Here is a 25,960-nt window from a genome sequence, read left to right as displayed (position 1 = left end):
TTCATTAGGGTTTGTTTTTCTGAGTTTGGAGGAATATTCTGTACCACAGTGTATTCCCTGGCCTGACCAATGAGTATTAGCTGGAATAAAATGGTATATTAATTTCCCCTGACAATAATTGGAGCAGCCTATGATCTCAGCAACCCTCTGGGTATATTCATAAGGTCAGAAAAAGAGTGTCACAACCGTGTTGCTCCTTTATGCCACTCCCTACACATCTTCAGGGAAAGCTACTAATCCACTTAAACAATTACCTTTCAGAGGAAGAGGCAGAGGACTTTGTATGAGGATACCTAATAAACGACTCAGCCTGTGAAATATTTGAAAAGCTCACAGAGCAAAGAAGTGGAATACAGCTATTATCTGACATGTAGCACCAATGAATAAAATCGTCACCAGACTGAAACCGCTCCGTATTTTTATTCATGTCTGCACTGCAAAGTGGTTGAAGCCTAAAACTAATGAAGGAAATAATATGCAATTCATCATGGTGTAGAGAGAGAAAGGCAGACGAACATAACTCTTGACTCGTGTCACGTCAGTGCCTTTCAAACTTCTCTTTGTGGCAGCTTTTGGGAAGGAACCACATTCTCTGTGCCACATGCCAGCTCTCTTTCATCCCGTGAAAGAGCCATGTCCCCAGACCCTGCTCAGGCTGCAAGCAGGAAATCCTCTCAGTTTCTTACTGCTCGCCTGGCACATGCATACAAAATAAGGAAAGATAATCAGTAATCATGCCTAACTTTGAGTTAATGGGGCATAACACTGGAGGCGGATCACTAAGTAGCTGTTCCACATACTGGAGCTGGGAGTCAGATGCAGAGGGCTGCTGTGCCTGGGAAGGGATGATGGGATGCAGTTACAGCACCTGCCTGTGCTGGGACCACATTGCCTCAGCCCAGCTTGCCTGGCTCTCCCAGAGAAAAGCTTGAGTCTGGAAAAATAAACTTCACTCTTTGTTGTCCACCATGGACTTTGCATTTCTGCTAGGGGGTGAAAGCTCCTTCTCCTGTCTTCCTGCATTCTGCACAGCACAGGGAAAGTACTGGAGGCTGGAGGGACTGGGACTCAGTTTGGGGCTCTTGGGCTCAGATGGAGGGGACCCTGCAGAAGGCAGTTTGTAAGAGCTGGGTTTGAAGAGATGTCAACCTGCTGCCAGCACACAGTGCTTGCCATCAGCTGAGCAGGGGGCACTGCCCCAGGGGAAGGATCCCACCTGGGCTCAGCAGTGAGCTGGAGCATTGGGTTTGCTGCTGGTGGCAACTTCACAGCATATAAAACACACACATCTTTAGCTTTTTCTGTCTTAAATAGCTGGACTTGCTGCTTTGCCTGGGTATTTGGGCACTGTCAGTCCTCTTGCAGCTGCAGATTGGCACCTCTAAAATTTCAGTCATGATTTCAGTCAATTTTCACATTTCCAAAATGGAGCAGTACCTCATAAAGCACAGATCTAATGCATATAACACCAATTTGCTGAATGTCAGTGTATACTGACCTTCTATTACAAACACTGGCAGATGGCCATTCCTTTAGTACTCAAGAGTTGCTTGAATAGAAAATCAAGTGATGGCTTAGCCTGTGTTTCGCCTCTGCATCAGTGCCCATAGCAACACACAGTGGTAGCTGCCTGAATGCAATGCCTCTGCCACCACCAGCTCCTTTCCAGCACAGCAAAGCCATTGGTGATCCCATGGCTACAATATCCAGTTCTGTCAGAGCTGCTAAATAGCAGGAGGGATCTTCTGGGAAGAGGACGGGAGCACACGGGCTGCCAGGCAGGAAGCCTCAACCCAGCCATAGCACTTTGCATCCTGTGGAGCAACTGCTGCCTTGTGGTGCCACTGGGGCAAGGAGACACAGGCAGCCTGGAAGTAATGTCTTCCAAAAGTGGATCATAAGTGCAATCTAATGGCAGAGGAAAAAAACTGCCTAAAGAGCCAGGGAATGCAGGTTTGGATCAGACATCAGTTCTGCAGCCTTGTGTACATGGCCATCCTCTGCAAAACTTCCTCTTTGCTGAGTCCACAAAAGCTTTACAGGTATTTTCTAATAGCCCACTTTGTCTGTATTGAAGCTCTTTTTCCTATCCCTCCTACAAGGCCTATTTCCAGAGCAGAGAGCCTGGCAGTGCCCGAGCACGAGTGCCCCAGTACAGGTCATGCACACGGTGCATTCCTCCAAATCCATTCCTTCCCTTTTCAGCATCCCTCAGGTCTTCCATTTCAGGGCAGCCTGGACATTTTGGAAATTTTAAATGTGCTGTGGATGTTTTGGGAAATTGGAAGTGGCATGGCGAGTAGCCAAATGTTGTGGCATCCTGCACTCCTGACCTCTTTTCCTCCAGGACTCTGCTTTCTCCCTCCCACAGGGGGGTACTCAGAGGTTCAAGGCCAAACTGGGTGATGGTCCTGTGCATCCAGCAGAATTCTCTCACTTAGGGGTGCAATCTGCATTTCTGTGTGCCAGACCAAACCTGTGGTTGAGTTTGTGAGTCTGCTGGCAGGGCCACCTGAGTCTTCCAAGTGTTTTTGGTCGGTTTGTAGAGATGCTTGGGATCTCAGGGATGCTCCCTGTCAGACTCTTGTGGTTCTTTTAATAGGCTGTGAAATTTTGGAATGAAACTACTTAAGCCTTCTGACAACACAACACATCTCCAGGTGCCTTTCTCCACAACAAATATCCATTGTACGGCCTTCTTCCCTCACAATGCGGATTAATTTTAACCCTCACAACAGCCTAATGGAAAGACCGTGCTGCACTTCAAACGCCAAACACTTGCTGAAAGCTTTCCTTTGTTAGTGCCTCCTGCCTTAGTCACCACCAGCTCCTGAAAAGATTCCACAGAGTTAATGTTTCCATTTCTTTTAATTCGCTCGCAGTGATGACACAGCCATAACACAGCTGTGTTCCAGCTCAAAGGAGCCGAGTGCGGATGCTGCCCACTGCTCCTCGGCCCCTGCTCCCTCCCTGGCTCCAAAGTGGGGCTGGTGCTGTTGGGAGGATACGGTGACATTTTCCAGACTGGGGTGGAAAACTTCTTTTAGAGGAAGCCTCTTCTGTTTTATTTTTCCCCCTCATTATTTATTCTTGTTCTTTTTTTTTTCTTTCCTTTTTTTTTTTTTTTTTTAAATTTGACATTTTCTCTGTGAAAAGCTGACCTAATTTTCTGGGAATAATGTAAATGGTTATACACTCAAAGCGTTGCGCTGGAGAGTTTATAGATAAAGCTGAACTATTTTATGGTTCAATTATCACAAAGTACAGGGGATCCCTGTTGCATTAACACTTCATGAAGATATTACAGTGGGGGCTTCCTTGCTCTTTTCCATGTAAGTTAGGATTTGCCAGTAAAAGCTTCACTGCTGTTCTGTCACTACAAAATCCATTAGCCCTGCCAGTTGTAAAAGACATGTTAAAGACATTTTCCTCAACGACTGTATCTGGTGTTAGTATTCATACCAATTCCTCGCCCTCTTCTGAAGGAAGTTTTAAATTGTCTATTCTGATGCGCAGAAGATAAGAGTTATTATAGAGAAGAATTATTCTGGGATGAGAATAGGCAAAGAAAGGGCCATGAAGCAGTGGTGAAGAGGGCTGGCAGTGACACAAGGGCTGTAGCAGTAGCTGGTGCCGCTGTGCTGCTGGGCTGATGTTAGGCCAGGGGTGTCCAGGTCATCCCAACATGAGTGGCACGCAGCGGGCAGTCCCTTCCTGCAGCAGGATGTGGGACAAGTCACGCTGGCAGAGCCCTTCTCCCTGTTGCACGGGCTGTGGAGGAGGCTCCCATCAGCCTCCACCATGCCTGTACAATCATCCAGATTAGGCTGTGGTAATCTGTGTTTCAGACTAGGCTGGAGTGCACCAGGTTCACTCCACCAAAGGGCCAAGGTAGTGCTTTGGGCTACAGCCTTAATGCACTAGATTGAAATTGTGGGGCAGAAGGGATCCAATTGTCTGGTCTATTCCTCTTATTCAAGAGTTTTCTCTTTAGGGAACTGAGCTGTAGAAATTTCTGAGACCCTGCTTGGGTGCATTTTTCTATTGACCAAATTAGGTGTGCAATTCCATGGTAGATTTGCAGTTCAACACCAGATTTTCTGACATTTCTGGTTTGTTTGGGTTTTTTCCAAAAGGGCAAGGTTTTTTTCATTTTTTACTGCACATATTCTGTCGGTCAATGCCTTCAGCAAGCTGGACCATGCAAGTGCTTTTCAAAGGAATAGATGTACTTCCTTGGTGGTATCTGAACCAGCAGCCTTAAGTGTGGGTCAGGTCTGGCTTCCAGCTCTCCAGCCATATCTGGCTGCCGTGGAGATACGGCTCAGGCTCTGGAAGGAAATTGTTCATCTGTTGCTGGTGTGTGCTTTCATTTCTATGAGAGTCTAATTAGGTTCAGTGATTAGGAGTGCTAATAGGCATAACAATCCCACAGAAATTTACCTTTCAGAAAAAGAAGGGCAGCAAAAATACTCAGCAAAGGAAGAAAAAGGAAGAGAGGAAAACTTAAAAAAAAACCCCAAACCAACAAAACCCTAACCATTTTATGCAGGATTAAATAAATAAATAAATAAATAAATAAATAAATAAATAAATAAATAAATAAATAGCCACTATGCAAATGCCTCTACCTATCTATCAGAGATTGTTGTACAGGCAAATTAGCTAATTGCTGCAAAGTGCTTTGAAAATGAAAAGGGATATATAAGAGGTGATTATTATTATTCACAACAATCTGGTAGGTGAAGGCATCTGTCTATTTTGCTTTTTATATCCCCAGAGCTTTCCCAAAGCAACATTAGAAGAAAGGAAAAGACCTAAAATAGGAGAAGAACAATCCCAAAATGGATAGAAAAGGCCTGTGACATTTGTGAATAATAAAAAATAATAAGCTACAGATCAGTTTAAAAAATACCACCAGGAGTTTAGGGTAAGAAAGCTACACTGAGGTGCATTTGAACTGATCTTAATGGATATGGAGCTCATTAGCAGTGTGCTGATACTGCTGAACTGACACGGAAAATATTAATTTAAATAGGAATATCTTACATTAAGTCTATAACTGCATTAAGATGCAAATGAGTCAAGCTTCCATGCCCTATGCTTTGGCCCTTTTGGTACTAGGCAGAGCATCTGTTTGGTGTCAAAACTTACACAAATTACAAAGGCTAAACTTTTTATCCCATCACAGGATCTGATGCAATTCTGCAATCTAAAATGTTCAAGGATGATGTAATGAGAGCCATAATTTATCCTGAGACTATATCACACATTTATCTCCAGAAGCTGTAGAATAGCATCCAAGCCTCTGAATACTTATATTATGTGTTAACTCCCCTTGCACGGGCAAACCCCAGGGAGCTACTCTTGTGCTTATGCTAAGTGCATGCAAAAGTGCTAGCAAGATCACTACACTAATTTTCAGCATCAGAAAGTAAAATAATGCCTATACTGAGGCAAGACTCCTGATAAGTCTGTGAACTACAGCATTTTATAGCTGTGGAAGAATTAACTCATTTTTCCTTTTTTTTGCCTTCTTCTCAATTATCACTTGCTCTAGCTATGAATCACTTCAGAGCTCATTCCTTAAAGGTATCCAAAATTCCCTCAGGTGTTTTCACATAATTCTATTACATCTTATTTCTGTTTAATATTAAATTCTTTCCTGCATGTTTAAATAAACCTGGAAACCTTTTTAGGGAGCACAGCTTAATGGGGAACTAAGAACAGGCACACCGAGTGTCACCATCTTACATATGTTTTATTATTAATGGTAATTCATGCAGAACCAGCCACTTCACAAGGAGAGACTAAACACTTACATAAAGCTGGGTGCTTCTCTCTGACCTTAATTTGCTTCTGTACTTGAACACTGGATTCCCTTTCAAAAAATAATTATTCCCATAAAGATTAAAAACCAATAACCCAGTCTCTTTCTGTGAGAAAAACAAATGCAGAGGCTTGAGTGGCAATGCTGGAAATACTTTCTTGGGTGGCTATTCAAATAAACTGCAGTGCAAGAGGTCTTCTCCTGGGTCTAGATGTGTGTGTAGGGAGAGAAGGGAAATGGAAGATGGAGCCTGTTTGTTCCCATGTGTTTCATGGCATTTTATGTCTTGTCTGTAATACATTTTCTTATTGCTTCTGCTATAAGTTGACAGGATGTCAGGGATGTCCTTCCAGTAAGAAAAGCAGGCAGGTTCTGCTGTTTGATATCTTCTACCCAGAGCTGGAAGATTGTGGGGTGTTCTCTCACTTCTGATGCAGTGGCCCATCTGTCCAGGCAGGGCACATCTTGGGCTTTGTCCTCTGCCTGCAAGAACCATAGTCCCACAGGCACTTCTGGTAGCTCACAGTCTCTCCACATTTGCCCAGAGAAAAAGGAGTAGTAGAAGAAATAGGGACAGGTTAGCTGAGACAGGATTTCCACTTAACCTCTTTCAAATTTGGTGTTTGCTTAGGTGATTCACACACCCTTCTGAGTGAGCAGTGAAAATGCTCATTGGAATGGTACATGGTGATTCCCACCACTGGTCATGAAGGACACATCATTTCACACAGACTGGACTACACATACATAAATTCAAAGTATGGCAGAAAATACAGATACGCCTTAACTGAAATATCTGCATGTTTAACATTGCTATAAAATCTGGATATTGTCAGTTCTTAAAGGGTTTCTCCGTCCTTCCACCTCTACCATAGTTCTTTCCCAAATAACCAGTTAGCTAAGTCCAGGGATCATAGGGAACTTGGTAAAGCCAGTGCCAAAGGAAGGGTATCCAATAAGCCTGCCTGGAGATTGTGTTTGCACCATTTTTTCCTCTGCTTTTGGAAAAGGTGGATGTATTCACTGTGGGGAACAACTGCAAAAGGAAGAATATTAAATGACAAAGGTGCCAAAAAACAACAGGAAAGAAAAGCAAGGATTGGATTATAACAACATTCCATTAAGAAAAAAAATGTATCTAAAAATCACAACAGTGCATGATGGCTTTTGTGGTCCTTTGGTATTACATATCTGTTGGCATAAAAAAGAAAGCTGTGATATAAATCTGACGCTGCTTGTCAAGACACTGGAATATTATTCTAATGAGGCATCTACTATATCCTTTTCAGAATCCAAAGACATCCATCAAAGCCAAAGACTGAAAGGGATAACTTCAACTTTATATTGCTAGGCACTGTTTTTTTGGAGAAAAGTATTGCTATTTTTTTGTTCTCTTTCAGGAACGCAAAGTTGGAACTTGAACAGGAAAGAATCTGACATTTTGCAAGTACTGGAAGAAGTTCTCGTAGATACATCTTGAATTTTCCATCCTAACTTTGTGGCATAGTCACAGGTGTCTGCTCCGAGCATACAGTGAGTATTGCTTGCCTTGGTAGCAATTAATGAGCAGTACAACAGCATTGCATTGACATTTATCACTCCAAAACTTTGCCTTACCATGTCTAACTACGCCCTTCGGGTGGTAAGTAGGATTTTATTGTGTGGGAAAAAAAATAAAAGGAAAATTGGAGGCCTGAGCCAACACAGATGCACTAAGGACAGTGAGAACTCCCACTGAGGGATGCAGCATGAACAGCACAACCAAAAAGTCTAGTGTGGCCAGCAAGTCTTCATCTAAAATTCTTTGGAAACTGAATAAGCAGGATTAATTTCCCTGTCAATCACAGGATTGGCTTTCAGTTTAGCTGGGTTTCTGAGCCCCATAGCCCAGGTCCTTGTTCCTCACCTGGTCTCTCTGGCTGTGAAGCTGAAGCAGCACACTGCTTCATGCCTCTCTCTTCTCACCTGCAGAACCTGCATGCTCCCTATCCACCTCACAATGACATTACAAGGCTAATTTAATCACAGCTCTATGGGCCTTCTGAGACAGCTGGAGAGAAGGTGCTATAGCAGTCACCATGCCTTTTGTTATCATTACAAGTGGCATTTGAGTGCCAGCTGAGGACTGCGGGAGCTGGATCCAGGCATCAGCTGTGGCTATGTGCCATAATGACCCAGATGATGAGAGTGGCTGAATGGGGAACAATTTTGGTGACCTGCAAAAGAGCTGCATTAAAAATGCAAACTCTTGTGCAGCCAGAATTTAATTCAGTGCCTGCAGAAACCAAAATCTCACATCTACTCATAAAGGGGAAATTAATTAATGATTTTTCTTCAGAAGCGCTTTTGCTTTTGAACAAACAAACCAAGAGAGCAAATGAGACTGATAAAGTTTCTTGGAGGATCATATTGGGAGGATGGAAGGCAGCAGAGGTGACAGGGAGGCTTCCCAAAACCCAGGAAAGATGTCTTGACTTTCTTTCTTCTTTGGCCTCTTTACCATTCTCTCACTGCTCTTGCTATTGCTGACAGCAGCACACCAACAGCCCCATGTCTCTGGCACAAAATCTTTAAGGTCATCTTGTGAAAGTGGGTGGCCATGTCATCCACCCACTGTAGCCCAGTTATCCCATCCACTGCCTCCCATCCCACATTTTCCGTGACAAAGGAGATATAGAGAGGCTGCAGTTTGCTTCAGAAAGCACGGGGACCCATGCCTGTGGCAGAGACAGCTTGGAGACACCTTCCCACTTCCCTCACCCAGTTTCTTCCATGGGATCTTAGAGAGAGAGCTGTGTGAATAAATATTGATACTAAACATAGTCGGGAATGAGAATTCACGATCTAAAATTACACAAATATTTGGGAATTTAGACACTATAACTCAAGTGGCACTTAATCTCCAAGTGCAACCAAAAATATGTAACTCTTCGGTTTACTAGCAGTGTCAGCTCCCCAAGTGTGGAGCTGAATAATTTAGAGTGGAAGAGAAAAAGAGAATGGCTGAGCATGGATTTTGCTGAAGAGGAAAGGAGCTCCCCTTCAGATTCACTGGTGACTTTTCCTGGCTGGATGGGGAAGGGAGGCTCCAGGTCACCTCCAGGACCACCCCTACAAATGCAGAGAAAAAACAGCCACACATGCATAACCCATGACCTTTCAGCCTCCTGACTGCAGGCTCCAGGAGAGAAAAGAGGGGCACGGAGGGAGAGGTATGGGGGGCATGCAGGAGAGCATGGTGCTGTAGCCTTCCCATGGCCGGGGACGCTGCCCAACACCTGCCACCAGCCAGGCTCAAATCTGAGAACTACAGCTGTAGCATAAAGGCGGATTATCGCCCATCCAAACCAAATTCAATTATCATATCTATGCTGCTTCTCTATTTCTGTAACTGGAAGGCTATTATTAGGCTCCCTCCCTCTCTCCCTCCCTCTCGCTCCCTGTTTTTAATACATCTCCAAGTAATGCTGCTGTAAAACATTCAGAAAAGTAAACATTAGCTTTAGGCCATTTGATTATCAGTTTTCCAGAACACTTCGTTCTGCCCTGTGTTACTCCATACTCCTTTAATACCAAAAAAAAAAAAAAAAGAAAAAAAAAAAAAGAGATGGACTGAGATGAGTTTAATGAATCCACACTATAGCAATTCCTCTCTCTGTCTCCAGTGATGGCTCTGGCTCACTTTCACAGTGACAAAAAAATGCCAGTTTATGCTTGGATGGAAAAGAAGTGAGGAAATAGGTTTTCCCTGTAAAAAAAAAAAAAAAAAAAAAAAGATACTTTATTTCCTCCTGTCCTAATTGCAAAAATATTTCTTAGCAGGCTTCCCACCTGTACCCGCATTCCCGCATTAATGACTACTTCTTTTCCCATGTTATAAATGGGAGGTGGTTGGGTGATGAGAGGATGAGTGTGATGCAGTCCCTGAAATGAGGGAACCAGTCCTCAGCACAGGGAGTCACCATTCCAGAAACACATTCACTGCTGCTGTCCTCTCTGATGCTGTTCATTTACACCACAAAGTGCACTGTCTTTCCCTTGGGATCTCAGGACAGGGGCGGGACAGGGATGGATAACCCTTCACACTTGCTCACCTCCTGCAGAGCTCTGTGCCCTTTGTGCCAAGGGCTGACACTTTACTCCAGTGAGAAGCTTATATACTTTTTGTGGGTTGGTGGTATACTTCTTTCTTCTGTCAAGCGCACATTTTGAACAGGAATTACCCCTCACAGGCACGGTGAAATAAAGCCTCCACACCTAAGCTGTAGGAACACAGAAATGAAAGTGTTAGTAAGAGCTGAGTTGATCCTTTGGGACACATGATACGCCTTTGATGCTTTTTAGCATGCCCATGTGTGAATAAGACAAAAAAAGGGCAAAATCTTTGCTCAGTTCTTGTGGGCTTATCAAAATACATCTAATAAATCATACTCTTATACCCCAACTTTTTAGGTTGTAACAGGTGTTTTTGGCATCACAACTTTCATTTCAAAAGCTGCTGTATGACTTAAATTGCTTCATCTTTATCTTTCACACAAATCAGAGTTTCATAGATAATACAACAGTTGGGCAAAAATATGAAGATTGAAGAGGCAGAGTCTTACTTCAGTACTCTTGGGAATTAACTAGGAGCAAAGAGAGGGGCTCTGGCTTCTGTGCTATGAATTCCAGCCCCCATTAGCATCACCTGTTCAGGACATGACTCAGGGCCACACCCCAGCTGGGTGTGCTGAGTCTGGGTGTCACTCAGCTTACAGACACATCCTTCCTGGTGCATAGTGAAGAGCATTTGGCTCACTGACACAGCTCAGATGAATCCCTCAGCCCACACCCTTGAGCACACAGATTTCTGCCTCTTGCAGTGACTGGTACCAAATACTGCACACCAAGGCAGGTGTGAGCCTTCTGCCTCACAGACACAGGAACCTGTCTAAGCTGTGTGGGGAAACTGAGAAGATGAAAACTTAGTTATTCCCTGCTTCATTCTGCTGAGCTGCAAATATTGTGCAAATATTGTAGCCAGCCTTTTTTAAAATTGATTTTTAAAGCTTTTGGATAAGATTCTTATTTACATCGTTCTGATTGTGCAAAGGGACAGAACTGAGCCAAGTTTTTTAATTAACAACTCATATAGCAGAGAATTCAGCATGAAATGCAGAAGTACTTCCTCTCTCTTCTGTTTTGGCCATGTGCAACCATAACACCACATAACATTAACGCTAGTTGCATGGCCATGCACCAGAGCAAAGTCTCCTGGGGTGCTAACTGGTCTGTAGGATTGGTGCTTGACACTCTGCTCATGTCTGTAAACTAGAGTAAGGCCTGGGGCTTAGCCACTCGCCGTTTGTTAAATTCTGGAGTTTCTTCATTTCCTTTGCTTTACTACCACTGATTAAAAATTTAGCAGTGATGCTGTGCAAAGGTGAGCCACAGGCACGGCATGAGAGCCACCTTCAAAACAAAAGCACAAAGAGCAGCTGGGGAGGGGACAGGGATGTGGGCCTGGATCTTGGCAGCAGCAGAAAACACCCAAGGGAGACACAGAAACCATCTCTAGGTGAGAGGGGGATGGGGGGGAGAGAGAAATGTGACAGACTTTGGAGGAGAAATGAAATACCTGAGAAATGAGCTGACCTGCTCTGAGGGCTGAGGGATGGGTGGGCTTCACCCGGGGGCTGGGGCACCTCTGCTGGCCCTGCCACCTGTGGGAGGGCACAGGCTGGGCACCCTTCCACCAGCACTGCACCCCTTGGCCTGGCACAAAGTGGGCTGGTGGGCACTGGGCAAGGAAGAGCCCACAGGTGTCATGTCTGGGGGTGAATTCATGCTATTTTCCTTAAATCTCAGAGCTGTTTCAATTTCATGGAGCAGGAGAAGCCTAACAGCTGGTGTAGTTTTTCACTTCAGCTGTTTAATGTGGCGTCTGCGACTCGATTTGCACTGGCAAAAATTAGGGTGAGGCCAGAATCAAACCATCCTTGTAAGCAACAGCTTCAGGTCACTCCTGAGCATCCCTGCTGTGAGGAGGGGCTCAGACTCGTTCAAGCTGCTACTTCTCTATCTGGCAAACATACTGAAGGAAGTTTGTTACCTGCTAATGCAAAGAGGACCAAAAAAAAAAAAAAAAAAAAAAAAAAAAAAAAAAAAAAAAAAAACGGGAAAAGCAGGAAAAAAAAGGGAAATAGGGAAGTGAAGTAGCTCAGTGCTGTTATTTTGCTGTGGCGTTTGTCATCGTCCAGTTTCCTTGCTGGGAAGAATGAGAGATCACAAAATTGCTAATTCTCACTGGTATTTTCTCAGCAGTATTTCCTGCAGAATGCGAATGTCTCTTTTCTTGTAGGCAGATGGACAGAGCCTGCAGGATCACATTTACTGGAGAGAAACCAGCTTTGAAAAGTTTCAACAGCCGGCATGGTATCTGGTCCATCTCTATTGAAATGAGTTCATTATCATTCATTTTTTGCCAAATGCCAATCAGTTCTTAAATCACTCTTGAAATTAGGATGTTAGGAAAAAAAAATCTAAAAGTCTCCACAGATACATTTTCAACATTTGCAGGAATATTTTAGAGTCATTTCTCCAACAGTTGATACTATATAATTAATGTATAAAACAAAACAGACACAACAGACCTTCCAAAAAGTGGTGGGATTTTTCATCATGTGGGTGCAGAAAGAAAGCAGCAAAAGTTCACCAATTCCTTCACCTACTCATTTGCTAATGTATCACATTTCAGATAAGATGGAAATTTATTATTTTGAGAGACTGATCCTCAGTACCCATCCATTCTTTTTTTTTTTTTTTCCAAAAAGCTATATAGTTTTTCTGCAGAGATTCTGATTTTGCACTCAGAAATTTATCATCTTCCTAGGGCTGGTCCTCTTAGACAAGTGTTTGTTAACATATCATGAAGAGACTCCCATTCAGACTGTCATACTGTTCTACCAGATTAAGGTATTTGCATATTTTCCTGCAAAATAAACCCATTGTCACAGTGGATTGATAGGAAATAAAGAAGGCAGAAAAATGCAGATTTTAGCATGCAAGCCCATGTCTTTCACCTATTGTATAATTGGTTTGTGTCCGCTGATTAGTGAGTATGATGGCTTGGGAACACAAAGTTTTGCCACTCCTTTCCGTTTTAATGGTAGCAGAAACACAAATAAAATGAAAATACTCTTACCTGTGTGCCTTAAATAAAAAGTTGAATTTTAGCAAAAGCAACACCCCAGTGGATACGAGGTCTCCCAGTGTATTGTTCCATGCAGATACTAACAAAGGCAAGACATTAAGTGTCCATGTGCTCCATGTGCTCTCCCCAGCCCATCTGTGAGCACCCAGGTTCCATCTCCTGTTTGACAACCACGTGGCACTTCTGACAGACACATGGGAGGCCATGTCTAAATTCATCTTCTGAATTTTTCCATGTGGGATCAATAACATCACTCATTTTTTGGGTGTGTCTGTGTACAAATACACAGAGGCATCAACCCTTCACTGATGGGAGCCAAATTTCTCCAGTTGGCCCAGACTGGCCCTTGGAGCCCAAGAGGACTCCAGGCACAGCTCATTTCCAAGTAACTTAATAGCTTAAATAATATGAACCACATATTAATGTAGGGAAAAGCTATGGAAGTTCTTAAAAGGATATTGATTCTGACACAAATGTCCGACTGAAATGCTGTGATTACCAGATGAAATTACTATCTGGGCTACTTCAGATACAAGAAACATTGCCAATAGCCAAAAATTTTTGTCCCTAAATAAATGAGGTTAAAATTGACTTTTTCCCAAGTGAGCAGCCTCATGCATTTTGCTTTTTATTGGGTTCCTTTTCTGTGTTCTTCTTCTTGTTCTCTGTGATCTCTTTCTTCTTTTTTCTTCTTCTTCTTCTTCTTCTTCTTCTTCTGCACCTCTTTTTTTCATCTTTTGGTCTCAAGCAAAATAAAAGGAGTTAAACGACTAAAAAGAAGAGATAAGTATAAAAACCATGAGGATTTTTTCACAGCCACCACTACAGTTTGGAAGGAAAAAAGGCCAAAACATTCTCTTTTGAAATGCTTGAGAGTAAAAAAAAGAAAGAAACACATCCCTTTTCATTCAGCTCCAACATTTGCACTGATTAACAAGAACATTTGCAATTCTGTTCAAATGGTGTAATGCAGGTTAACATTACACCTCAGTGGTATTGGTCTTTCCACCGTCACAAGGAGAGTTTTAGTCTCCCTCCCACAAATATTTTGCCACAAGAGAAAATGGTTTCCCCCCACTACGTGTTTTGTTCCCATCAGGTGTCACATAGCTCTCCTTTGTTTTAATCCAGGACTCCCTGCATCCATCTTGTGGCATGCTAGCTCTGTGCCATCTCTGGTGTCATCTCACTTCCTTGTCTCTGCTAATAAGGAGCATTTAGGAGTGGCTCCAGCTCTGGCACTGCATTAATGAAGCACTAACATTTGCTAGGAGAGAGATTCAGCGATGTTGACAAGTGACTTTGCTGATCAGAGGAGCACAGTTGGGTTGGAAGGAACCTGTGTTCTTGAAATGTGGGAGGTGAATTATCTCAGTATTCAAAAAAATAAACAGAGACAAGTTTGATGAGTTTAAATTCACAGAAGAGCTTTTTAATATTTCCTGAGGTTCTAATCAAAGAAGCATCTTAACTGGTCCCAAAGGGAAATGAAAGATGAAAGGAGCTGACACTGATGCCCACTCTACCTTGCCTGGCTGCTACCGGCATTTTTTTTTTTTTTTTTTATTCTTTTCTTGCTTGTTACTAAAAATATCTCAGCGGGTAAGAATTAACAGTAGGATATTAATGCAAAGTCACAAATAAAAATCCATGGCAAAATGTAGCATACCTTTAAAATTTTAACATCCAGTAATTTTAAATCGAGGAAATTGACATAGATCGGATGAAAGAAGATACAGCACCTCTAGCTTATGCCAACTAAAAATAAGAATTATTAATGAAGCTGGGCTTTCTTCTGCTGTGCACATTAATTATTTATGATAATAATACTCCACACTGCCATATTAAAGAATTTTCTTCACCCAGCTTCCCAGAAAACTCCATCTTCTGAAACCCTCAACATGTTAAAAAACACAAAAGAATGAATTCCTTTCAGTGTATTTATTATACTGGAAGATGAATATAGTCTTGGGTTATTAAACTGGAATGAAAAACACATCTTATTAGAACTTACATGGTGATTTTTATTCTCACTAGTTTCATATAAACTTAATGATGCAGACTGCATTTTTATGCTCATCTATTTTAAAATGGTGCCTGGAGCAAAAGAAGCTTCCATTAATGCCAGTTTGGTATTTCAAATACAATTTGATGTAATTTACTTCAAATATATGTGAACAGAGAAGGATAATGTTGAGAGTATTTGCTGGATTCAGATCTGGGTTAGCTCATGGCAGTGATTTGTTAAAACACAAGTTTTATGAAACAGAAGAAAAAAAGAAAAGGAAAATGAAAGTGTTTTTCAAAATATAGGGTAAAATTAATATCCTTATAAAGATTTTGGGGGGGAAATTTATTTTGAATTGCCAGAGTTTAAATAATTTGTTCTGAAAATAACATTATTATTATTTAGAAATCAACAACAAATGAAACTCATTTAATAAGAGTATTGGACCACATTTTTTTTAGAGCTGTTGTATTTGTTGTGATCAATCTAAAATAGACTGTGACTGATTTTTTTACGTATCTCCATTTATTTATTTCCAATCCAAGTTTCATGTAGCTGTATCCTTTGTTTTTTCTTATAGCAGAGACACTCATACTTGAAAACACACAGAAGCATCTGCAGAATGTGGGCTATGGCAGGGGCAGGGGTCTCATGCAAGGAGAGGAGTTTTTATAACTGAAGAATGCATACACAAAAAAATAAAATTCATGGTAAAAAAAAGTGTGCTTGAAAATGGTAAGGGTCTGTATGTGTGAATGCAATATCATACTATAAATGCACACTGTGCTTGTACCGAGAGCACCACGCTTCCAGTGTATCTTGCTGTGTCAAGGGACAGCATTCTGAAGCAGAAAACATTGCAGCGGGTGCAAGGTGCTGGTCCTGCTCTCCTCCTGCAGCTGGAACCCCCTGGCAGGGCTTTGCATCTCCTGCTGCATTGGGACACCCACCATTTCCACAAGCAAGGAGAAAACACAGTTATTGCCTCCCTGCTTTTATTGCATTTCTGCCTGTGTTTTTTTTCTTTCTTGTTTTTTCTTTTCCAGGGGTTTGCAGGGAGGGAGGGTGAACCTGAGATCAAGTAAGTGGCTTAAGGGTAAGATTATAAAAGCATTGGTGAGATGTAGGCACATGACCCCTGTGAGGAGACTTTATGCCTAGTTCCTCTAGGGCATTTGTTAAGGCTTACTCCTCCTTATGAATTTCCTGAGCCTCTTTCACACTCTGTCCTTCTGAAGATAAATGCTACCCCTACCAGAGCCCATGGCGTTGTAGCCTGTCAGCAGGTGGTCACAGCTCGACCCTCTTCTCATGGCTCTGCTGCAGAAAACCCTAGAAAATTTAGGCAGCACCAGTTGCCCCTAGTGGGACATCTGGGAATGTGGTGAACAGCACCAGAGATGGACAGGCATCCCCTGCAGGGCAGTGCCCCTGAACAGGGGGCTCCACAGTGCAGGGGGGCCAACACAACCCACCACTTCTCTTCTGCTTGGGAGGCTGGAGAGAGCCTGCCTCAGAGCAAGGGTTCTCATCCCAGGTGGATTAGAGCCCTTTCTGCTTGATTTCCGTGAAGTAAATAATCAAGGACAGGAATCCAATTGAAAAAATATTCCTAATTGGTTTTTAGGCAAAGATTGGACAAAGAGCTGTTTCTGGAGGAAATGTGCCACAGCATCATTTCATAAAGCAACAGCAGCTTTATGAATGTGTTAGAAACACATAGAAATTGTTATAAGCAAAATGAATGCCTAAGAAAATTAATGAGCATATTTAGTATTTAGTAATAAACTCTGTTTTCTCTGCCTGGGACAATGAAGGGAACACTGGGCATGACCTCATGAGTTATACCATTACAAAGACTTTAAAAATCATAAGCATTTCAGAGCTACATGTTGGAATATTTTTGTCTTAAATCCAGGCATTAATGCTTTCAAACCAGCCAACCCCATCACCTGAAATGCAAATCTTCATTGGTGCGGTTCTTTGTTTAGACAATGGCAGAGGTATGGCCTTTGCTAGAGTGATGTTTAGCATGCACTGGAGAAAGGTGTTAAGAAAAATCATGGTATTAAAAAATAAAAAGAATCATGGTATTAAAAAATAAAAAGAAAAATACCACCTGCTTGTTTAGTTTGAGATTTCATTTTTGTAGAAACTGTACCCATTTTGACCCTCATGAGTCAGTGACAGCACATACAGGCAAGGAGCAGGGGATGAATCCTGTGCTGGGTCCTGTCCTCTGTTCTCTTGCGGTCCTGACAGTGAGGGCAGCTCCTGGATCAACAAATAACCACTGAACTGTGACAGATTTTCTGAATTCAGTGATTAGAGAGTCTTCGAAGTCAAAAGGAGATCACAGCTTGGGTGAAAATGCTGGTGGAGGTCAGCTGTATTAAAAGTGATTATGTGTTAGTCCCTCACAGCTCTTGCTCAAAAACCAGGTAGTCAGCTTGAGGGATATTTTGACCTTTTCCACTTTCCATCTCTCTGTTTCTGGTAAAACAAACAGGATGACCTCTGCAGCACACACTTCTCAAGCAGGTATTAGACTGACACATATACTGAAAGCATGAGACCTCTCCTTTCATCTTTTCTGAAATGGTCAGGTTTGAGATTGTTACTGGAGAAAACCTTCCCTAGAGTGAACCTGAACTCGTCATCACTACTATATCTGATATTTAGAAAACACTCATTCAAACAGGGCAGACTAATAGGTACTTTGAGCTGCCTTTCAGCTGTCAATGAGTTTCACTACAGACATTTGGGTCCTGAAACAGGTACAGCACCTGCAAGATGGTTTTTGTTGCTTTGGTTTTATTTTTTACAAACAGGAAAGACAAGAAAATCAAATAAAACACTGCATTCATGAAAACAGTCCGTCACTGTTTCACCATAAATCAGCTCTTGCTGATTAGATCTTTAATGCAATGGATCAATGTCTCAGCTGACACAAAGGAACTTCACTGCCTTGCCTCACACAAGCTCAGGTTCTGGTGCAATGTCTTTGCCAACATCACAAGCACTCGCTGGATGTTTCCAGTGCACTCAGCAGCTAGCACCTGCTGGGCCACGCAGCAAAACAAACCCACTGGCACTCACTTCATTTCCGGAAAAATCAAGGCAGTAGGAAAGGAAACAAAAAAGCCATGTAGCCTGTATATAAATAAATAATATTAAGCCTTACTTTGTCTGTAATTAAAGAAAGGAATTCTCTACAAAGAATCCACACACAAATGACTTGATCATTCAGTATGCTTTCCTAGTTTACTCTGATCCTGTGCGTTGTCCCGTCCTTCCAACAAACAGCTCCATTGCCCACCAGGCTGGTGGCAGCAGGTGCACAAGCAGTTGCTCAGTCCCATATCGATGCTTTTGTCCCCTGGAAGGTGCCAACCCCATCCCAGGCTGGCATGGAGATAAAAGGCATAAGAGACTTCATGCACCAGGGTTTTCTGGGCTGAAATATGCAGGAGAACTCATATCCATGCGTGAAGATTGATGATGCACTTTGGACCCATCTTCACTTTTTCCACCTCCTCTTCCCTAGCTGTCATGTGGGAAAATGAACTGGAGAGCAGAGGGCAATTGCCCTTGAGCCTTAACAAATGCAAAACATAGAAAGAGTTGAAACTTGTGTCCCTTCCTTCTGCCTATACAGTTTAAACCCCTGCAACGAAGGGGCAGGGGTGGCATTCAGGTATTGGAACACAGGTAGAAGTCTGTTCTTCCTTCCTGGAAGATAAACAAAGTGAGAAGTAGCAACATATCACTGCCAATTTATGGCACTTGAAAGAAAAATCTAATCTGTGATTTACTTATTTAAGTGCAATTTCAGTTCACCTACAATGTCATGACCTTCTTGATGATAGTTATATATGGCATATGGCATAGATAGAACAAACCTCTTGCATATGTAGAAACGGGTTAAAAAATGAATGTTCTGTCCACCCTACTTTACTACTGCTGTGATTTAGTAAAAGACTAGTTGCTGTCAGATCCAGTAATTTGAGTCTCATCTTACAACGAAGTATATATGCTGATGAAAAGCTGCTTTAGCAGCGGAGAGACTGCTAATTGTTTGATTATACAGGTCTTCACATTAATGAAGCACTATTCCATGGATTTGGAGCATGGCGTGCAACCAAATTACCACCCCAGCACTCAAGCTGTGAAATCTGATTATTCATTAGCCAGTCAGTGAGTGGTACAAACATCTTTTCTTTTTTCAAACCGTCAAAGGAGAGCGACTGCTTTTTTTTTTTCCCCACTCTTCCCTCTAAGAATATATGGGCTTGGACTTTTGTCAATGATAGTAGCTTACTTAAGAATTTAAGGATAAACATGTTATGTAAAGGGGGCCTCATTTTTCTCCTGACTGTGCCATTCTCGCATAATTTATCCCTTATGTTTACTTAGTCCTGGCCTCCCCAGAGCCTGTCACTAACTGACAATTGTGGTGGATTTAATGAATTGAGAGTAGACTACACCCTCCTTAATTGACAGGAGCTACTAAAAGATAAGGAATCAAAGTGGGGAAAGCTCACAGTGTATCTGTCTCTACCAGGCAGACCTGACTGAAGATGGATGGCAGTAAAAGTAATTTTCAAACTTATTTTATCATCATTGTTTTATAAACTTGGATTTTTTTTTTAATGGGAAATTTCTCTCTCACATAAACAATGAGATGGAGAAAAAAATAATTGGATGGTATTAGCAAAAAGCGCTTCTCCGGCACTGACTGGGAAGGAACGGGAAGGGACAGGAGGCGGAAGGAAGAGCCGGCGGATAGGAAGGACAGGAAGGCCGGGAAGGAAGGACAGGACGACGGCGGGAAGTGAGGACGGCGCCGGAACCGGCCGTCAGGACAGGAAGGACGGAAGGCCGGAAGGAAGGAATGGCAACGGAAGGAAGGAGGACGGAACCGGGAGGAAGGGGCGGCGGAAGTAGGCCGGACGGAGGACGTACGCACAGGCCGGACTGGCCTGTCCTTCCTTCTTCCGTCCTTCCTTCCTTCATGTACCTTCTTCCTCATTCCTTCCTTCCTGCCTTCCTTCCTTCCTTCCTTCCTTCCTTCCTCTCCCTGCCCACAGCTAACCTAGCCTAACAGAGATTCCAGGTACAGCCAGCCTGTTTTGTACAGTGAATGCAGCTGGGTTCAGTTACAAAATGAGCGGTGTGGAAATCCTTCCTCACATGGTGGAGAAGTACTGACATCTCTAGCAAATGGGATTATCTGTAATGAGATTACATACAAAGAGATTAAGATGTGAACTGACACTCCTAGGAGATACAAAAGAGGCTCCTGAGACAACAGAGAAATGAGGTGTCAGAAGCAGAAGGTGGAATTGCTTCCTTGAGAAGGTTTTTCATGATAATGATAATGATCTTACCCGTATAATAGCGCCTTTCATCCAGAAAGATCCCCAAAGAGCTGTACAAATGCCGTACACTAGTTCTTTTCAGACCATCATGGAAATGCTTCCACCTCTGGTCGGAGTACAGCAGCTGTTTAACCACACTCAAGCTCACCTCACACAGCAGTGCTGGCCAGGAACTATTAAGATAAAGGCAGATCTCAGGGAAAATTCTGGACACCAAAATATAGCTGTATAAATCTCAAGTCTGAGTCATTTCACAAAACTATAGTTTGGATTTGAGTTTTCGTTTCTTTGCTTTTTTCCCCCTAGCTTTTCACTATTCATGCTCACATGTTTAAATAAGAATATTGAATTAGTTTTTAAAATGTTCATTAAAAATGCATCTGTTTTTTTCTCAAAAAATGTGCTGGAAAAATAAAAGACCAAAGCAAATAGGAAAGAACAAAGATGTTGAAATTTTGGTTGAAGCTCCAACCCTGTTTTAGGTTGCATCTGACTGTGCAGTGCATTGACTGGCCGTTGCCAGGCAGACGATAGACAGATGAGACCCGTGCATGCCTGCTGGTGGACACAGCTTTAAAAACAAGACATCTCAAATTTGAATGACAAGGCTGTGATGGCAGCCACCCAAACAAGTGCAAACTGAGGAGAGAACTCTTCCAAAAGTAACCTTTGAATCTGGGGTGCTTCAGTTTTCTTCTCACAGAATACTGTGGTGCCTACTGAGCCTTTTAACTTTTCTCTGTAAAGCTGCCTGGCAACAACTTCACATGAAAAGCCTCAGAACACAGGCAGTAGGTGTTGTCCAGAAGAAAAAAGTGATTAAAAAAACCCTTCTGTGCCTGCTCATAGCTCATCAGAAGAAATATCTGTGCTTCAGGCATGGCTTGAAGACATGAGTGCAGCATAGGCATTCCTCAGATAAAGCGCCTCTCTCTCTCTGAGTGCTAAATTACCATCCTTGTTCTTAGTAGATTTTATTAGTCTTCTTGTCATTCTTATAAATGGAGTTTAACAGGAAAACAAAATGTATTTAGACAATATGGTCTATATGGCTTTGCAGCTAAACAAGTCTCACTGACAGATTCTCTCAACTCTCTGGCAAAAGAGGATAATGAGAGGTTTTGCTTGCTCCTCCGCTCCCATGTTTGCTCTGCCAAGCAACCACCAGCATCAATGCCCAAAGGAAAACTTGCTCTCAGAGAAGGGGCTTAGTACTAACCCTGGGTATTACTTTCCTCTTTCCAGCCTTCAAGCCAAGAAGCCTTAAGTCAAGATTACTCCTTCATTGGTTGCCAGGTACCAGGGGAATTGCTAACTGCTCACTACAGACCTGTCTCTTCCCTGTGAAGGAGCTCTGGGTCCCAGCCCCTACCAACACCTGACAGCCCTGCCATGACTCCACAGCTCTGAAAAAACCCCTCTGTGGCCCAGTGTCCCTGTCTGCAGCATGGATAATGATGCTACTTATCCTGGTAGGGGTGGCTTTTATTTCTCTGTCAGTCACAGTGCACAAAAGAAAAATACGCATCTTTGTAGCATCCCTCAGGCATCACAGACTGTTAAAACCAATACAAATTACAACTATTTCACCCACTGCTGCTGCCACTGGTAAGCTACCACTAACCTCCTGAGAGCACTGTGTGAACAGGAGATCTCCTTTGCCCCTCCACATTTGAACCATATCCTCTCACCCTGGATGAAAAACCACAATTTGTTGATGCTAAAAATGCTGTCCTCATAAATTAAATCGTTCTGTCTTTTTAAACTTTTTTTTAAACTGAATTCTTTTTCAGGTACTAAGGTTAGTTTTCAAGAGACACTTGCCAGTACAAGCATGTAATTTTAGGCTTTAGGGTCTTTTTCCTCTACCTTTATAAGATTATATTGGCAAAACCCCTATGCTTGACTCAGTTGTCCTGAAATAAAGCTGCTTTGACTGATGTGGCTTGGTTCACATGAATGGCACATCCGGACTCCTGACATTGTTTTTTGCGACAGCCTCTAGCTACCCAAGGAAAGTTTTGCTCACCTAACCATCCTGACAAGGTCCACCCTAGCATCTGTAAAGGGCTAAAAAGTCTGTCCCTAAACTCCCCCATGGGACTTCTCCATTTGGGACTTCTCCAGGTGGAATCAGGTGGGGAAACCAGCCTCTTGCCTGGTTCAGTCTGGTGAGCATCCAAGGCGGGATACACAGCACAGCCTCTCACCCAGCTCAGGTGCACCATCGGCTGTCCCGCCCTGGCTCAGCACTGCTCCCACCCTGACCCAGCAAGGAGATATTCCTGTCAAAACCCATCATCCTGTCCCAGAGTGGACAGCAATCCATTACTCACTGAAGAGGGTCCTGCTTATCAATCTTGCTCTGCAGCATTCAATAATTTTGATCTCTGTCTGGGCTACCAACAAGCACTTCCAGTCCAAAGCAAGAAATGCAGCAGCTTTCATCACCCGCACAGAAGCTTTCATTTTAAAAATAATGCCTTTCAATGTCAGCTTGGCCAACAGCTGCTTCTAGAAGATTAGAGCTTTTCTCTGCCTTCTCTGGCAACCCAGATGGATTTGTTTGCCTAGTTTACATTGCACTGCATTGTTCAGCTATCTGTAAGCGTGATCAGTGCTGGCTTCCAATATTTCAAAGCCTGTGGCATCATCATCATCTAATACCAATTATGGGGGAAAAAAGCCTCTTCCAAGTAGCAGCTGTTGAGTTTGGGAGGGGTGATGGGGTACTCTTTGTTCTCTCACACTTAATCAGCAGGATGAGAGGTATTGGAGCTCACATGACACAGCACTTTTAGGACAAGAGACTACATCTGGTCTATTCCCAGGATTTTCCAGGGTACCTATCCCAACAGGATCTGCAGTGGCACTTCTACATCAGGATGATCATGGCTTCCAGGATCGTACAATATAGCAAAGCTAACTCTTCCTGACTGGCTTCATGTGCTTTTCATGTCAGGTTCACACCGTACTACACCACGTCCTGCTCAAAGGAAATGAACTGATGCACAATTGTTTGAGAAGGGAAAAATTACTTTGGAGGTTTCAGCAACCTTTTCATGCTTCTGTTTATCCCTCCAAGCTCTCTTACATGAGTAGCATGTGCTTAGATGTCTTCTGCCACACATGCAAGGAGGACAAACAAGCACAGACTGCCAGGTCCCCCCAGAATTTCTGTTTTTCTGCCTCCAGCTCAGCAGCTAAGTCAATATATTAAGAACCACCATCAGCAGTCTGGTTTTTTGGAGCTGCTGAGTGCCCACAAGTCCCAGAGATATCACGTACAGATGCTCCCTGCTCAGCTTCTTTCCCAAAAGTTTTCACAGCTTTATTATCTTGCTTCTTCCCCAGTCTGCATTAGCTTGTGGGCATTGACATGTGTACTTCACTGCAGAGAACACAGTCCAGTCACTCTGCAGACACAGACCAGGGCAGATCAAAATGCCTGCAACAATATGGATTTTCCTTGCCTTCAACTTATGTCACAGCAAAGATCTTCATGAGACATTTGGCAGAGATGTTGCTCAGTCAAGAAAACATTTCATAACTTGGGGACAATAAACAGCCCTATTACATATGCTGCTACTTCTTTGTTTTGTTTACAAGACATTTAACACAACAATATCTGCTTCTCTGCAATTCTTCATTTTTCTCATTATTTCCAGATATTAGAATCAATTCATTTCCACCTGCAAATCAACTGTTTTCATGCATATCCATGCAAGACACAATATATTTTGAATAGGCAAAGGCAAATTGTGAGGAAAACATTCAAGAATTGGAGAGACAGACCCAAAATAAGTGCAGCTCAAAAAATGAGACTGAAATTTTGGATAGGAATCAATGTTCAATCTGGGGTGTCATTTGCACCACCAGATGTCATGAAACTTGCTATTCCACATTCCTTATTCTGGAAAGTGCTACATCTGGCTCAGGAACACATCAAAAGCTATGTCTACACGGCGTTTTGCAGACAGACTCAAGCTTGATTTGACCCCACTCCAAACCAGCCAGGAAACATGTGGCTACACCAGTACAGTGTCAAACCTCAGAGAATCTGCCCAGATGAGAAAAAGTGTGTATGAAAACAGTCAGAGCTCAGAGCAAGTGTCAGCCTCTCAGGCTCAAATTTTCAGGAAACCTCCATGGGTTTTTTTATTTAACCTTCTCCATGTATATGGCTGGTAGCTACAGTAAAGAAATTTTCTTCTCATAAATCCATAATTTTCTCTAAAATTCTTTTCTACAATAACAAGAGGTGTTTTCATGGAAAGCTGTGAGAGCTTGACCAGCAGGCACCTGCTTCATGGGAGCTCGCTCAGCAAGACCCACAGATGAGAGCAATCCAGGACATACAACCTCAGCTCAAAAGAGTGGGAAAAATTAAGGCCTTTGAAACTCTTTGTCTGGTACTCTCAATTATTTGCTGAAGTCTTTCAGATGCTTTGGAAGCAGATGCTTTTTTTCAGGTGTTCAGGTAGTGTTTCAGGTTGGCTTCTGAAAAATTATCAACAAGTTACACATAAGAAGTTGGACTGTGGTGAACCAGAACAAATTTGGTGTGGCTGATCTATTCCTTATCATAGCTAAATTACTATTAGTTTTTAAAAAAATATGCTAAAACTCAGTCTCACTAGTTTAGTGAAAGACCAAAAAGTTATGATTTATGCAAGCTCAGTTACCACATAATATCATGCAGACTGCATCTATTTATCACCTATTTCATGTGTTTGCAAGCAGTTTGAGTTTTCCTTTTCCTCCCAGATACTGCATTTGGACAGAAGTCAAAAGTTTATTTAAAACATGAGAGAATCACTGTAGAAGCAGAGAAGTAAAGTGGTGCCATGTCCTCAGTTTTGTCATGCAGTGAAGCAGCTTCCAGGCCTAGAGCAGATGGGAAACCTTAGTTCAGGCTGTTTCATGGAGTCTGCTCAGGCTGCTGATGGGCTCCACCGCCCTGAGATCCTCCTGATTTCTGATGATCCTCCTGCAATACTCCCTTCATGGGAGAGATGAACTTCCTCCACTTCCATGAGTTTTCCAAATGCATTCCAGGCACTTTGTAAGTTGCTATGGAAGAAACTGTGACCCTGACCCAAAACCACTTTTTGTATGAATGCAAACCGTGGAACACCAACCAGATGGATGATGGTTGAAGGACTGCAGTGGATTCATTCTGGCTTTCCACAACAATGAAGCACAGCCCTTTTGGTCTCCATGTAGGGAAGTCAACAGTCTGATCTCCCCACCTGCGTTTAGGAGGGGACTTTTGCCTCACGAAATGAGCTTGGTGTGTGGGTTTGTTTATGCAGACTTGAGCATAACTTTTTTCCTCGGGTGAGAGCTCTTTGCCCAGACTCAGACAGTACAAATGCATGTGATTTACAATGAATTCAGTGGGAAGTCAGCATCTGGATCTGCAGAATTTCAAATTATTGCTTAATACTGAGAATGACGTGCCTCAGCTTTTGAAGTGTTTTGTGTGAGATACGCAAAGGAAATTTTCAGACTACTGAGTTATCATTGCTGAACTACAGCAGCTACTC

This window comes from Serinus canaria, chromosome 2 (assembly GCF_022539315.1).
Source record: "Serinus canaria isolate serCan28SL12 chromosome 2, serCan2020, whole genome shotgun sequence".
NCBI lineage: Eukaryota > Metazoa > Chordata > Aves > Passeriformes > Fringillidae > Serinus > Serinus canaria.
The sequence above is the reverse complement of the archived record's forward strand: the minus strand, read 5'-3'. Positions refer to the sequence as shown.